A 16655-nucleotide genomic window follows, 5' to 3' on the forward strand; every position below is an offset into this window, starting at 1 on the left:
CTGAGGAAAACTATTGTCCAGAAAAATAAGCCTCTCCAAGGGGCACCAAGAATCCACAATAAAATCCCTGTTTCCAAGAAAATTCAGGCATTTCCATCAAAAAAGACTGGTAAGATAAATAGAATGTCCTCATAAGCCACAGATTCTTAATAATACAAAATGTCTAAGTCCATGGTAAACAAAGCCCCAACGAAAACTAACATCTACTAACTCAGGCTTCTCAAGACCTAGGTCATGACCTAGCGCCGTGTCACAAGGTACCTCAAATGCATTTCTTAGCTGAAATTGCATGGAGCTGGTTTTGCATAATATATATTTCAGAGTTTCACTCCTGTGCAGAGTTCTTAAAACTGCTACAGATATCTTCTGGATGACAAATATGATTTCAGTGCTAATAATTGTTGCTGCCATTATCTTTTAAGAATTTTGGTTTACGTGAGACCACATGCTGATCTGAATGAAACCCTATCATGCTAGTTGCTTTCTTGCTGTCTGCCCTTAAATTTTGTGCATTTTTGTTTTTCCTCAGGTTTTTCAATTAATCCATTTTGAAGCTTTACAGTAGCTAATGCATTTTGATATATTTAATACAAACCCTTAATCCTTCAATTACTTTTTTTTTTTTTTTTTTGCTTGAATTCTCTTCAGTTTTTTCTAGTGATTGTATGGGAGAAGAATATTTGTGACAAATTCAAATGTCAGAATGTTGTATTTTGTGAAAATTAAATGTAGCTGCGATGATGTTTGAAGAATGTCTGGTTTGATCTTGAGCCATGCTTGTAGTAGTAACTTCCTCTTTTTCTACCTCAATCCTGTAGGAGGCAGAAGTCAACAAATCTCTCGCTATCTTACATGGCATGAAGGCATTTTTGTTACTGAATGCCATGTCTTTGCTAATCAGTACTGGCAAGAATTAATTGAACAGGGAAAGTTACAACTACCAATATTTTTAGTTGATAAATACTTTTAAAGTCTCATCCTGCCAATATTTACTTGCACAAGTAACTTTACCCACGTAAATAAAGCTACTTGCATGCTTAGGTGCTTGCAGAATTTGCCTAGAGTTTCCATGACAATCTGAGGAAAATAATGTATAATTTTTCTGTAAGATTTAACTAAAGGGCATATGTAATAGGAGGACTTGGGAACTAGGTGACTTATTTATTAACTCAGTTTAAGTGTAAATTCTCAAGAGTTATGGCCTCCAAGAATTTCTGTACATTGGCTGTAATTTTAACTTTTATCCTTGCAAACAACATTGGGAACATTATTAAAGGGATGGTGTAATGAGTCTGTTTCATGGGCTCAATCACAAGAATTTGAATGTTTTCACTTATTTTTGCAAAGCTGACAACTCTGAAATGTAAACTGCAATTTTGCCTCAACTAGTTGCATATGGCTCATGTTTAACCAGACGATAATTTAATGTAATTAGGCGCACAGTAAACTGTTCTCGAACACTAACAGAATTTGGTGTCCTGAGATACATAATTTACATGAAAAACTGCCTTCTCCACATCAGTTCCATGTACTCTGTCCTATTCTGATTAATGAAATTGAATCAGAATAAAAAGTTAATAGTTTTCATTTATACAGAGGGAAAAGTCATGCAAACATAGGGAAGGGGCTGTCTTTTTTTTTTTTTTTTTTTTTTTTTTTTTTTTTTTTTTTTTCGTGGAGGAGTTCCGCAAATCTGCTGGAGCAGGAATTGGTTTTGTACCCCATGCTGGAAGGGCAGCGGGGAGATCGCGCTGCCAGCACAGAGGGCACTGTCTCTGCTCGCCTATCGCGGTGGCTGGCAGCCAAGCTTGTTAGCTATGCAGAGGAGCTTTTGCTGCGGTGCCGGATCCCGGAGTGCCACCGCACCGCAAGATGCTGCGCGCCCTCGCTGCCAAGCCGGAGGCAAAACTCCATCCCCTTCCCCGGCACCTGGGCTCCTGTGGCAGCCCGCACCCCCGGCTGGGGACTCTGCAGCTTCTGCCTTCGCCCCAAACGTCCCCCTCTCCCCCTCTGTTATTTAAAGCGGGGTTCGGAGATCCTTTCCGCTTGTTGCTCAGCGATGTACTTCGACCTGTTTGCAGCTTGGGGGCAGAGCCAGGCTGGTGCTGGCAGCGGGGAAAAGCTGCTTGCTGGAGTTTCTCGCAGCTGAGACCGTTTCTTGCGGGGGAATTCCAGCCTCCTCTCCTCGCCTAGACGTTTTGTCACTGCATTCTGGTAAAGAGCTCCCCTCCTAGAAAGTTTATTATTATTATTATTAACATTATTATTATTATTCGAGACCATCTCAAATGCTAGTTTGTGAACTCCAGTATTTATCCCTTAGTCTCATTTCCAGGCTGGCTGAATCTGTGTACTTCATTCCTCAAGAAAGCACCTTTTCTCACTGTGCTCAGCTAGACTGCACATTCTGCCTTGTGCTAGGGCTCCTTTACCTCCTATCATGTTTTTCCTTTATAGCAGAAAACTTGGGGCATGGAGTAACAGGATCATCCTTTAAGTATGCACATCCAAAAACGTGTTCCACTACTGTCAATACATTCTCAGTAAGGACCTCGAGCATGCACAACACATTCCCTGACAAAAAGCCTTGCCTCAGGATGAGAGGTGAGGTTGTTATGCCTCTAGCCATAGCTCTGGGAACATACAGCAGGTTTAAGCTGGTTTTATGCCCTTCTAATCCTGAGCTGCTCTGCAGGCTGGAGTAGACCCTAGCATTATTTAGCCAGCCTGAGGTCTCAACCAACATGTCTTAGCTACGCTGTGAGCTAGGCTCTTCCCTGAATTTCCACAGTGCTATTGCAAGAGGCAACAGGCTCTCTGAGCTACAACTTCGAGTGCTGCTCCACTCCTGCACAAACGTTTGGAAGGAAAATCACTTAAGGGAAACTTTGACAAGCTACATAATGAAATGCCTCTCCCAAATGGATGTAAAAAGTACTCTGCACCACCCTGCTCTGAGGAGCTCAGCCTAATTGACAGGATTTGGGATGTAATGGCTACATACACTGATCTCTGTCGAGGATGTCTGCTGTCGTGCAGTCAGTGCTCCTGAAGACATGCTGATTGTCAGGGCACTTGAAGAATGACGGGCTCTGATCTTGCACAGAACAACAGGGCCTTGGGGATGCTCTGGGTGCCGATGGTGCCACGCGAAGCAGGTGCACCTGGCAGTTTCAGATGTTTATAAAGGCTGCCCAGCACCAATGGAAGTTTTGTACATTAAACAGACAACCTGAGAGCTTCTGTCTGCAATGTGCTAATATTTATTCAGAGGGAGAGAGAGAGAGAGAAGAAAGAGAAAGAAGAATCTTAGCAGGGCATGTTGCACACAACTATAGGAATTCAACGTCGGAAAAAAGTACCAGCTGTTTTTTGACTGTGCGTGATTATACAATGTGTGTGCATGCTGCCAGTTTTCTCACATGTTCAAATATCTATACCTCTGCCTTCTTTTAGAGGCTGTCTGTCAGAAACAGTTCTCAGAATCTGGCATTAACTTGACCTCCTAGAGTGTATATAAGCTGACCAACTGGGGAAAGGTAGATGTGTTCCCTTTACCTAAGAAGGAACTTCTGGATAGAGAGGAACATTTAGACATCATGACACAGTGGGAGCAGGAAGACAAGCTTTGGGGCTTTGGGTCTTCTCGTCGGGTCCTTACATCAAACATTGATAACATATGTAGATAGCAAATAAAAACATAGCCAATATCACATCACATCCTACAGTAACAGAGTAACAAAGCTCAAATATATATATATAAATTCTATGTGGAACCTGTAGTCAAACAGTAATTTATTGACTCATTTCTAAAATGTCACGTGGCATAAAGGAAGTATATTTTGGAAGTACATGTCTCATCTAGAAATGACTTGAGCATACTTTTATGTTTGCACACTGTGAAGAAGTTTAAACATGTACTCTTCTGCTCCACTGACTCGAAGGAGGAGTTAAGCGTGTACACAGAATTCTGTGCAGGACTGGGACCAAAGTCTTCCCTGACCTTGCCCACTAGCCTTGGACTAGGCTGAATAATCAGTAGGACTGCTCATGTCTGTGAGCTGCCCAGTGCACGGATAAACTGCCTGTCACATCACTCTTAGTGTAACCTGCCTTTGTAACTCATTTTGATGGAAAGATGATTGCTCATCAAGACAGTGTTTTCATGGACTGCAGATTTATACAGCTCCCATTTAAGCTATTTACAGAGTTCTAAGGGCCTGAGCACTTACTGAGAAATGTGGCTCATCATGGGTAACATTTTCTCTCTCTAATGTCAATATTAATTCTTAGGAAAATTAAGATTTATACAAAATCTACACAGCTCACAATATATTCTGATTGCCAGCTGTGGAGAAATAAAATATATTAAGCAATTTACAAAAGGGGAAGTTGTGCACTGTTACAAAATAGAAAACTGTACTTTGTAATTAATACGCAGGGATATGCGCATGGCATAAAATGTCATTATAGGTGCAAATAATCAAAATATCAGTGATATTTGGCAAAATTGGGAAGCTGTCTGGGAAGAATGTGTACATTTGGAGTGAAACAAAGTAAAGAAACAGTAATACAACAAAAACCTTTTGATGAGAAAGGTGAGTCTCAAACCACAGAGTTTAATAAAATAATATGGGAAGGTATAATCCATGATCTTACCAAAATGGCAGAAGGATATGTATCTGGGGATGTATGTGTTTAACAAGACTAAGCCTATCTATTGAGAATCTGAAAGAGAAAATACATGGCCAGTTTGGCTGTGAATTCAAAACTCTTGTCTTCAAAGAATTGATTTTGATGTAAAAAAAAAAAAAAAGAGCAAAACCTGTCACTGAGGAGCATTTTCAATATAGCAGTTCAATATTATATTGGGCCCTATCCTGTGAACACAACGTGGGTCATTTACTCATGCAATAACTACCTTTCCAGTAGACAACTTATATCCAGATTTCAGGCTTTAAGCCATGTGAAACCAGAAATAATACATGAAGAACTCAGTACTGTAAAAGGATGTGTTTCTTTAACTTCCCCTGATCTCAATGAAAGTGGGAGCAACTCACAGAATCAAAATCTATAGAAATTGCATAAAAGAATTGCAGAGAAATTGAATTTCAGCCTGGATTGGAAAGCTAAATGCAGAATTTAACATATTTACATATCTACTGAACTATGAAAATAAATATCAGACAGAGCTTTTATTCTTTATATTTACATTTTCATTTAATAAACATGTCTATAATGAGTTGTCAAAGAGCTCTTAAAAAGACAGCTTTGAGACATTAGTATGCGGCAATCCTTTAAAGCATATCAGATATACATAAAATACATTATTTATCACAGCAATCAATACTGCAAAATAAAGAATAATAGAATTAGACAAACTCCATGTCATTTCTATATATTTGTTTCTCAATGCAAATAATTTGTCATTTTATGTGTAGATTGGCCTTATTTAGGAGTGGGTTTAGTGGTTTTATAAACATGTTTCACATAACAAGAACGCAGATAACTTAGGTTAGCCATAGCTTATATTTCTATTTTAAAGGTTCACAGATGAAGTACAATAAATAGAAAGCTGAATGTCAATTTCAAATTTGTTTCACTAAGACAATGGCAAAGGTGTGAAATCTTTTCCAATAAATTTTTTTCTATTATCAGTTATTTTTCATACAGAAGTGCAAATACATAGAGATTATTCAGAAAATAAACTTGAGTTAAATTCTTCGTTGACACTGAGGAAAAATTTGAATCATAACCTCAAAGTATTTCTTTTTCGTCTGTCCCCAGAAGAATAATTTTCATTCAACCTATTTTTCAGCTGAATGCTTTAAAACAAAGACAGGTTAGCAGGAAATGACATGTAATCCACAGTTATATGAACAATCCAAAGTGTGCAGAACACAAAATTAAGACAAATCTTTAAGGAACTCTACTCCTGCAAAGATTTACCAAACTTGTGACAGTGTGAGCATTTTAAGAAAAAGTTAGCTGTCTCTGTAGGATCAGGAGAATAACTCTGTGGCTAATGATTAAAGTACTTTCCCTTAAATATTCCTTTTGTTTGTTTGTTTCTTTCTTTCTTTCTACGATGACCTGTTCTGTGTGAACATTCTCTTCCAAAATTATGAAATATTACATCTGAGAGACTCCAGACTTGGCTGTAAAGTGATTTCTGGGTACTGATCTCATCCTGTTGTTTTGCAACTTGAGTGGAATTCCTTCTTAAGACTTTCAAATATTCCTAGAGTTTTGAAAAATAACTTAGATTTTCTCAATCTGTTAGAAGTCTCTCCATACATCAACTCATATGTATCTTTGAATAGTTTGTTCTGAAAAATAATTTTCTGTTTCACAAAGATGCATCCCTCTTGTTTCTCATTTTCATTTCTTTTCTTTTATGCATCCAGATAGCTCTGCACAACTCACTGAGCTTTCCTCTGCATGAAAAAAAGTCAGACAATAGTTCTAATTCTTGAAGGAAACAGAAGTGGAAGAGGCAGTCCAAGGCAATCCCTGGCCATAGCTGTTAAGGAGTATGAATGAATCAGTAACCATAATGAGATAGAACAGAGTTATCGGCAACACTGAGAAGAGAAGTGCAATGAAGGAAACAGAAATATCTTCTCGGCAAGTATTCGTGTATGTGATTCAATTAGAGAAAAAAAAAATTCAAATTTTTGCATATAAGTAGAGTAAAAGAGCGAGCAACATCATTCCACCATAAATTTTTAAAGTGATTTTCAAGAAAACATTTATCCTCTCTGTCCCTATATAGAAATACCTCACTTAGTCTTTGTAATATTCCTCCTAAACTGGAACAAAATCTTACCCCAAGAAGTAACGCGTTATGCAAGCACTACCTTATAAGCTGTAAATCACGTGCATTTGAAAAGACCATCAACAAAGTGCAGAACTTTCTGCAGATGAATACTTTAGTTAGACAATATCCTTTAAAATATAAAGAAATGTTCCAGCACTTTTTTTCTTTTGACTATTGCTTTTTTTAGCAACTGGTGTATTTGCAGACCCCAAGACTCCCTTCCAAGATACACAAAAATACAAGTCAAAGGTCAGCAGGAGGATGTAAAAATACCATTTAATCTTATCTGTGTAACACTTCATGAAGACTTATTTCACCATCTTCAGACTCTATTTGTTGAAAGACTATTTCTGCACCAAGAGAAAAGAGATAATCAATTTGCACCATGTGTTGAGTAAAAGCTGCTACACTTACACACAACTTCATTCTTTATGTAACATTTGAGTAATAGTTACGATCCAACTTTGCATATTAAGCAATCAAAAATACCAAAGTATACGATTCCTTTCTTATAAAAGGAAGTTTCCTAGTACTGTGATGTGTTTCATGCTTATTTGCTACAAGTTTTTAAAAAGTTTTGTTTTACAGAGTTAGACCTGGAATCTCTTTTATTTGGGAATGCTTTCCGTGCTGTTGTGTATAGATGAGTTTCTGGAACATTTGTATTTTTCATTACCGTGTGAACGCTCTACACTATTTCTGCTGAGGCATTGATAGCAAGTTTACACACCCATGCTAGATTATTGACTTTAATCTTGAGCTTTTTTTCCTGTTTTGTCATTTTCGACTCAGGACCTCAGGAAGGTACTTTGGCTAACGAGGAGAAAATTTACATTTTGAATCTTCCTGAGCTCTCCATTACACAAAATGTCCCCGCAGTTCCAAACCAGAAGTCGGTGAATTCGATACCCGGAGACATCACACCAGGAAAGTTCGCCAAGACCGATCCGAACGGAGCGCTGCCACTGATAACGAAGGAACGAGTGGCTGTTTCTGGAAGAAATAACGAAGTAGCCCCCGAAATACTCGTGCTTGCGGAGAGCCCTCCCATCTTGTCGAGGAGCGCTTTGACATGGTCGCTTTGTTTTAGGCCTCACGCACACGGGGAGAGAGGTCGGGCAGCTCGGCACAACTCTCCCCGAAAACGTGGAAGAACTTGGCAGCGGGATTTTTGTAAAAAATAAATTAAACAGCAGTAAATACAGGCGGGACAAAAGCCCCTCTCTCGCCGCGTACCGAACGCGGTGCCGATAGATTACTCCCCGGTTTCCATGGGGACCTTTTTGTTCTAACTTCATGTAGCAGCGATCAGGGCGACGCGAGGCACCTCAGGAGCCGCCGCCGAACCCAAGGGCCGGGGTGGCGGCGGTGGGGCGAGGAGCGGGCCCGGGCCGTTGGCTATCGATCGCTAGGCGCCTTTATTTCCCCAGAGATGGTTACCTCTAATCCCTGAGGCACGGCGGCCGCTGGCCGGGCACAATTAGCACATTTTTAGCATTCCAGCGAGGGCCGCCCGCCAAGGCAGGCCGACCCCTCTCCCCTAGCCCGGCGGCCGCCTGCCAGGGCGCGGGTCCCCCCCCTCCTCAGAGCCGGGGTCCCCCCCGGGTCCCCCCATCCCCGAGCGGGCCCCTCGGGGTCGCCCCGGCGGGGCGAGGTGCGGGGGAGCCGGGCAGGGCGGGCGGCGCCTCCGGGGGGCTACCACGGCCCGGGGCCCGCCGCCGAGCAGGCCATGCTAGGCCGGGCCGGGCCTGGGGCCGCAGCCTTGGGGGCTTTTCGCCCCAAAACGGCCGAGCGGGGCCTCGGTGCCGGGGAGCCACGCGCGGCCGCGGGGGCAGACACCCGGCCTCGGGGGGACGGCGGGTGGGGGGGGGGGGGGCCCAGGCGAAGGGACGGGAGCAGCCCTCGCTGCAGCCCCGGGGGAGCGGCCCCGCGGGGCGAGGGGCACCCCTCGGCCGCAGGCGGAGCTCCCCCAAAGAGCGGCGCCACGTGCACGGCCGGCCCGGCCCCCGCGGGCGACCCCGAGCCGCGGAGCTTCAGCCCCCGCCCGGCCGGGCGCGGGGGGGACGCGGAGCCCCGCGGCCCCGCTGGCCCCGGGGCGGGAGGAAGAGGAGGCCGGGGCCGCCCGGCTGCCATTGGCCGGGGAGCCGCGGCTGCAGCTGCAGGACACAATTAATTATGCTAATGGCGTGGGGAGCGGATGTACTTTTTTCCCCCTTTATTCCTCTCTCTTTTTTTGGCTGGTCGGTGCGGGAGGGAGCCGCCCTGGGCTGGGATCACATGATATTGTCTTCGCGCCACTTTCGTAAAACCCTTTTTATTCCAGGGCTCTGCTCGGGCTAAAAGGTAACGTGTTTATCTTTCTACTTTCCGCCCCTTTCCTTCCCTTTCTTTTTCCTCTCCCCCCACGGACCCCGGCGCGGACCAGGAGGTGCCCCCCGCGTTCGCACTTTTGTCTTTTATTATTTTTAGTCCTTTTTTTTTCTTCCTTTTTTTTTTTTTTTTTTCATTTTTCTTCTTTTTTTTCCCCCCCTCGCGCGACTACCGCGCCCGGGGCAGCGCCGCTCTGGGTGCCCGCAGTGGGGGGCAAGCACCGGGGCCCAGCCACCCCCATCCCGGCCCCGACCCCGGCCCGGCGGTAGCACCGGTGGGGGCGCGGACGGCCGCCACCCACCTGTAGGAGTACGCGGGGCTCTCCCCACCGCCAGCCCGGGCCCGCGCCTCCCGCCCCCGGCTCCCCGTGGCCGCCGGTACCGCCGGGTGCCCCCACCCCGGTCCGTCCGCCCCGGTGCCCGGTGCTCCAACAATGGACGGGGCCGCGACAGGAGTGCGAAACTCGGGGGGTCCCCGGGGGGGCTGCGGCGTTACGGGGCGGACACCCCGCGCGGGTCGTGTCCCCTCCCCCCTTTGCCCCCCCCCCCCCGGTGCCGTTCTCCCGCGCCCCGGTTCCGAGGGGGGTGCGCGCGCGCGCGCCGCCCCCGCGTGGCCGGTGCGTGGGGGGAGGGGGCCGCGCGCGGCGAGCACATGGCGGCAAGGAGTAGTAGCGGCAGGAGGGGGCCGCGGGGCGCATGCGCGGGGCGCGGGGAGCGCTGGGGTTTGTAGTGCGCGGTCGGGCGGGAGGCGGAGCGCGGGCTCGGTGCAGCCGCCGTCGGGGCGCCGCGATCGGCTCCGCTCCGCTCGGCTCCGCTCCGCGCCCGGCCGGCGGCGGCCCGCCGCGCTCAGGCAAGACCGGGGGCGGCGGGGCCGGCAGGGGAACGGAGCCGGGAGGGAGCCGCGGCGGGGAGGCGGCCGGGCTGCCCCCGTCGGGCCGGGACAAAGGGGCCGCGGGCGGCCGCGCGGAGCAGCCGTCGGGGCGAATTCCCGGCGGGCCCCGGCCCCGGCCTTTCTCCCGGTGTTCCTGGGATTGGGGTGGGCTGCGGGGGGGCGCTGCCCGGGGGGCGGCGGGGGGGGGGGGCGGCGGGCGGGCGGCTTGGCGCGTTTTTGGGGCTTTGAATGGAGGACTGCATTTCCCACAGTGCTCCGGGCGGCGCTTTAATCGCCGCGCGCGGCCCCCGGACGGGGCGGGCGGCACGTGGCGGGGCGAGCCCCCACCAACCGCGCGGGGGGGGGCGAGCGGGGGGCTCGGCCCCCCCCGGGTGCTCCGGGGGAAGGGGGCGGCGTGCACGTGGCGGCGGCCGGTCCCCCCCCGCCCCTCCTCCGAGCAGCGCCGGGCTGGTACCGGCGGGGACTGCCCGCCCGGGGGCCCCCCCGAACAAACCCCCGGAGCCCCGCAGGAAGCCGGGTTTGGGGCTGCGGGGGGGGGGGCGGGGGGCGCGGTGGCTCCGAGCATCCCTGGGCGGCCCCTTCCGAGCCTGGGGCTTGACAGCGTGGCTGCGGAGGGAGATTTGAAACAGCCCCCCCCGCTCCCGCGAGCAGCGCCCGGCGCTTTGTGCTGCCCCACGCGGGCGGCATCGTGCGGAACGCGGCCCCCGCGGGCCCTGCAGAGCTCGCCCTGCGCCCTCGGGTGAAGCCCCCGGAGGATGGTCAGGGAGCAGGAGATTGGGGTGTTTTGGTGTTTTGATACCTACCGCTGTGCTGCTCAGCTGCCGCTGGAAGTGGTGGAGGAAGCCATTTTCACCAGAATTTAAGTGGAAATTAGCTGTAAACTCCCACCTCTGGTACGCTCACTGTCTAACTGCAGTCCCAAAAGTTCGAACTGGTCTGCATCTGTGCTTCCATGAGAAAGCCTCTACTAAATTAAGTAGCAAATCCATACGTGTCATGCAACATTAATATTGGTCTTCTCTCTTGGCAGGTACCGTTGGCTCCTGTGCTTCAGTCAAGATACTTCTGCGATGCCTCACCTGCCCTGAAACGAGGAGACCTTTTAAGTGGAAGAGTTTCTGTCTGTTGATGGGCCTTGAGTTGTGCAAAAGTGCTTACAGTGCAGGTAGAGTTCAGGATCTACTGCAGTATAAGCACTTCTGGCATGACTGTGGCGATTCAGTGACAGTAGCAGGGCACAGGCGTGACCGGGACCGTTGTTTTGCTGCGTTACAAATGGTTCTTGTGTTAAGGTGCATCTAGTGCAGTTAGTGAAGTAGCGTAGAATCTACTGCCCTAAATGCTCCTTCTGGCACAAGCTGCTGCCTGCACGTCCAAAACCACGCATCCATCTGGCTTAGCTCAGCAATTACAATTTTAGGTAAATCATTTTGTTCATTGAAGGCAATTGCTCAGGAAATAAGTTTTGTCCTAGCAGTATCAAAGTGCTCATAGTGCAGGTAGCTTTGAATTGGACCTACTGTAATGTGGGCACTTACAGTACTGCTAGATAAAGTGCATCCTAGCTAGTGGCAGTTTCTGGAGAAGATGGTCCTGATTACAGTCAGTTTTGCAGGTTTGCATCCCAGCTTACTAAAATTGCTGTGCAAATCCATGCAAAACTGACTGTGGTGGTGGTGAATCTGTGGTGGATAATGGGTTTTGAAGCTTTCTGTTTTTTTCCGTCAAGATCTGAAGATGCCTTGCGCTGGTTTCTCCATGGGTGGGGATTTGTTGCATTACTTGTAGCTATGTGTAGAGTATTGCACTTGTCCCGGCCTGTGGAGGAAAGGAGGACTTGTCTTCAGGCTGCGCTGCTTAACGTTTGCCAGTTTGGTAAGCTTTGTTTTGCTGTTGTCGGGTGGATCACGATGCAATTTTGATTAGTTTAGTAGGAGAAAAATTGCACGGTATCCATCTGTAAACCGCAAGACCTTCATCGCTGACAACATAGCCTTTGTCAGAAATCAATTCTCACAGCAGTCTGTAGCAATGTGCATAACAGCTTGCTGGTGACTCCGCAGCTTACAGGGATGGGAAGAGACTCCAGACACTAAGGTTTGTCTATCATTTGAAAAGGGGGGGGGGGGGGGGGGGAAGTCCTGGGACAGTTGCAGTGGTCCAGGGAAGGGTGTTTGGGGAGTGTTTTTGTAAGAACATGTAAATTACTGTGGTGTACTTAATAAAGAGATTTTTAAATAAAACTTGTATAATAATGTGTCTCAGTCAAGCGTGGTTGCAGTAGACAAGTAACAAAGATATGGGATATGCTTTTTGCTGGCTTCTCAGGACATCTTCAAGTGAATTGCCCTGAAGCAATAGTCACACTCTAGCCCCCCCAGCCCCCTTTTTTTTTTTTTTCCTCTTCGCCTTTGCCTGGGTGAGCCTTGAAGCCAGGAGTGGAGCTGCAGCTTGCCTCGAAGTGCTCCCCCTGGGAAGGGGGAGACTTTGGTTTGTCTCTGCTTCAGAGGCTGCCAAAAAGCCGTGAGCTGCTTGTGGAGAGCAGGTTGGATGTAGCAGCCGGAACTTTGCTGCTCTGTGGGGCTGTTGCTGGGACAAGCAGCGAGGTCTTGATCCGGGCAGGTCAAGGAGGGGTGCTGGGGGTGGGTATGTCCTCTGGTGGTGTGTTTGGGAGGGGAGGGCTGTGCTGCTGAAATCAAGGCTGTGCTGTCGTGTGTGGAATGGTTTTGGGGGTTCCTCTGCTACGAGGTACCTTGGAGTGTCCTGGGGAGAGGGTTAATGCCCCCAAGCTGGGTTTTCTGCCTTGTTATAACTGTTCACATGTATTATGTGAGAGTTGTGTTTTTGTTTTTTGAGATGATCTGGAACCTCAGAACTGGCAGCACCAGTGAGTTGGAAACATCTTCCTTCCCTACTGAAATACCTTGGTCTAAAGGGATCGTTTTGCTGGCTTGGCTTTATGGCCAGTGCAGCTGGTAGTTTGGGGATGGATGGGCTGGTTGCACGTGGCAGGGACTGGCTGCAGGATTTGGGAAGCCCTGGCAGCACAGAAGCTCTTGAACTTCCAGGAGAAGAAAGCGGCTGTGGAGGGGAGATTTGGAGCAGAGCAGCCCCTGCTTAGTGTAGGTGCCATTGTAGAGCTGCGAGGGTTTCCTTGCAGCTGGTGGTGCTGGGTGATTTTATATGCCGGAATCTAATCTGAGGCCGAGTTGTAATCTTCCTTGTGCTTTCAGAGAGCTGTAATCTGGACCTCAAATCCCCATGCAGACAGAAGGAAAAGATGTTCCCTGAGTGTAGAGCCGTTCTGGTTGCTCCACTTGTTGACAGCAAGGGAAAGTGGCTTGGAGCGTGTGCTGTGATTCACTCCAGCGCATCGTGCCCCAGCGAAAAGCATCGGGCTGTGCTCATGCAAGGAACAAAACTGAAGTTTGTTAGTGCATTAATGCGCTCTTGGGAGGTGCTCCAGGGCACGCTGCCGCTGCCTTTGTATTGTGCCCGATCAGTGCCCGGCGCTGCAGCGTGCTGATCCAGCTCCTGCGTGGGCACACTCGGGTGCTTTTTGGGTGAGCTGGGCTCACACTGGCGGGGATGCGGTGCGCTCAGTACAGCCTGCGCTTGGTAACAGAGCTGGTGTGGGACTGCAGGACAGCGGGGGACATGCACGGTGTCTTGTGCTGTGTCAGTGCCAGAGCTCCAGATGTGCACTGAAAAAAAACTCAGGGTCTTTGATGGCTTCGGCAGCAGCCGGTGAGTTACCTGGGTAAGAGGGGTGGGGTGCTCGTTGTTGCTGCCTGATGCTGCTCGTGACAGCTATTTATTAACAGCGTAGGTGTTTGCTTTTTCGACAAGCATCTACACAATCTGTTCTGAATGACAAGCCTGCAGATTGTGATTTGCATGGTTCGTATGAAGTTTACTGCTCAAATCGCTGAAATTTAGAAGGAGCAAGCAGAATGTTTCCACAGCTGTACACTGGCTCAGGCACCGGGAGGGAGTGGGATCCTCTGCTCTGCTGGGAGCAGCCCCTGCACACCGGCACCCGAAGGCAGCAAGCTGGCTTGGGAGATGGCAAGGAGGGCTGACCCGCAGGGCATCCGCATTGCAGGTTTGGAAGCCAAATGCATGCTGCTGGTATCACCTCAGCGCATCTTTAAGGCCAGTGGGGAAGAATATGCTGTGAGCAAGGGCTGCAGAGGGTTTATATGACAAGTGTGGCCACAGCAATGGGCTGCAGGTGTGCGCGTTTGGGCATCACCCAAATGCTTTGCTGCAGCAAAGGAGGACAGTGGTGAAACCTCCCCTGGCCACGCTTGTGCTGGTGCTGTCCCAGAGCTGCTGCAGGGTTGCCGCGCTGCTTTTTGAATGAGTTTGTTTGCTTATTTTTCTCCATGAGAAATGTTGCAGCCACGTGGGCTTCGGTGCTGAAGGGCCAAGGCTGCCCAGGAGCTGTTGCCGCGGCTATTTCTGGGAGCGGGACGTCAGACAGGAGCTGGCACCGGTCGCTTTTTACTGGAAGTTTATAAATAGGCATGGGCACGCGCAGGCGTGAGGGAGGGCTTCTCGTGGAAAGAGACAACTCTTGATCTGGAAAGTTCAGAGGGCTCCTAACATCCGAGTGCTGGCTCTATTTTGCAAAGTAGGAATATTTCATATTATTTCGGTCTCCTTCCTGCCGCTCAACATTTTCTGTTATTTAATGTGTGAGCTGTTATTCCCAGCTCTAATCAGTGTTTATCTAGCAGAGCATCCCGTGGGTACTTGTCGTTTCTCTTAAAGGAAGCGTATTGAAATCATTCTTAATACCTCTGAAATATCATTTGTTTTTAAAGTATCTTCTGCAGCTGGGGATCTGGCTGAGAAAGTGGTTGCGTTGCCTCCGTCCTCGGTCCCCTCCCCGGCTGCGCTTCTCTCCGGTATCGAGTCGGTGGTGCCCCGCAACGACACGCTTCGCCTGCTGACTTCTTGCATCCACCTATTGATCTGAGTTACCGTTCTTCTGTGGTCAGTATTCCGGCTGGTTGACAGTTATTTGGCTAATTCTCTTTCCCGTTGGAAGCATTGATTGTGAAGGTATGTTTCATTCACTGAAGGATTTTATAAAATCTGGGGACTGGCAGCACAGAGCCAAAGGAAAAAAAAGGAAATCACCAGTGCTCCTTTTACATGTAATAGTAAAAAAAAGAAGTCATACAGAAGAAGAAATCACCATTTAGTTACTCTGGTGATACAGAGCTGGAGTAAAGTGATTTATTTATTTTTAATGGAAATAGGCTTTTTGGTGCAAAGTGCCATTCTTGCACTGTTCTCCGCTGGCGGAGGCACCAAGTCTGGCTCCCAAGCACGTCCCCTGGAGCAATAGCAAATGGCTGGCAGGGCGGATTGAAAAGTTGAAAGAAGTAACAAATCTCTTGGGACTTCAAAGGGCACGCTTTGTTGGCTCGCCTGTCTGCTCGGAGCCTCATTGCAGCAATGAAGATGAAATTGGGATCTTCCTGCCCTAAAAACCCAGCCCCCTTCCCCCCTCCGGAGCTGGACAACTCCTTGTTTGTTAGCAGCGCTCACAGTGCCTGCTCTTTCCAGCACCCAGCAGTGGTGCTGATGCTCATCAGTGCTTTGTTAACAAAAGCATGTTTCCTACATAGCACCAGCTCACAGAACGTCCACTCGTTTTCATTTTTAGCAGGCGCTTAAATCCCTGCAAGTGGCCTGAACGTTGCAGTCTGTGTCCGTGCTGAGGCTGGACACGGGTGGCAGTGGTCCTTGGGGTGCCAGCTGGTGAGGGTGGAAGGTCGCCCCTTGGTTTGCTGACTGCGGTCTGCTGCTTGGGAAGCTGCCTGCGGGACTGGACAAAATAGCCTTTCCTTTTCCGTTTTTAATTTTATTTCCTCCCTCTCTCCTTCTAATTAAAAGGGTCTTTTGTATTGATTGAAGTTTTCTGGTTTGACTGATGAAAAATCTGGATTTGTGTTGATATGGAGTAAAAAGGATACAGAATAATAGGAAAATAATTTAGTCTTTGCCCTTTATTTGGGCTTATGCAAAACCCTCAGTCCTTGTTTTGCTCAAAAAAGGAGCAGTTTTTACCATGATGTTTATGACTGTGAAAGCCTTGTAAATCAGCCCTGCAGGTGAAGGATGCTGCATCTGAACACTAGCATTCAATCAAGAGTAACATATGAAAGAGCTTAATTTACTGATTAAAAAAATATAAAATCTCTTTATCATGTTCCGTATGGAACATAGCTGAAAGGAGTGTGAGATGGATACTCCCCCTCTGTTTTGGGGAGATTTCATCTGAAAATAAAAAGGTAGTTTTACTGCTGCTTCTGGAAATGTGCTTGTACTTCCACAATTATTTAATTTCAGTCCCCTAGAAAAAAAAAATTGTTAAACGTTTATCTCCAAAGTACAAGTCTTGTTCTGTGTGTTACCTGCAGTAAGAGCCTTGCCTATCTCTGAAGAAATAAAACATAAAGCTGGTTGAGTCGGGGCTGTATCGGGAGAGTGCGTTTTTTCCACCAACAGGCCTGTGTGGAAGCAGTGGGGAAGGTAAGGACTAAATGCTTGCCATTGC

The 16655-nt window shown here is 48.2% G+C and overlaps 2 long non-coding RNA genes across 2 annotated transcripts; one reads left to right on the top strand and one right to left on the bottom strand.

The window, feature by feature from the left end:
* Window positions 1-7070: 7070 nt before the first annotated feature.
* LOC118167115 lies at window positions 7071-8456 on the bottom strand. Its single transcript, XR_004750950.1, has 2 exons — window positions 8261-8456; window positions 7071-7807 (listed from the first exon to the last, which is right to left on the bottom strand). It is a non-coding gene; the product is annotated as an uncharacterized LOC118167115 (long non-coding RNA).
* Window positions 8457-9044: 588 nt separating this feature from the next.
* Window positions 9045-12324, top strand: LOC118167114. The gene is made up of 2 exons (XR_004750949.1): window positions 9045-9163; window positions 11112-12324. It is a non-coding gene; the product is annotated as an uncharacterized LOC118167114 (long non-coding RNA).
* The last annotated feature ends 4331 nt before the right edge of the window (window positions 12325-16655 follow it).

This window comes from Oxyura jamaicensis, chromosome 4, assembly GCF_011077185.1.
Source record: "Oxyura jamaicensis isolate SHBP4307 breed ruddy duck chromosome 4, BPBGC_Ojam_1.0, whole genome shotgun sequence".
Classification (NCBI taxonomy): domain Eukaryota; kingdom Metazoa; phylum Chordata; class Aves; order Anseriformes; family Anatidae; genus Oxyura; species Oxyura jamaicensis.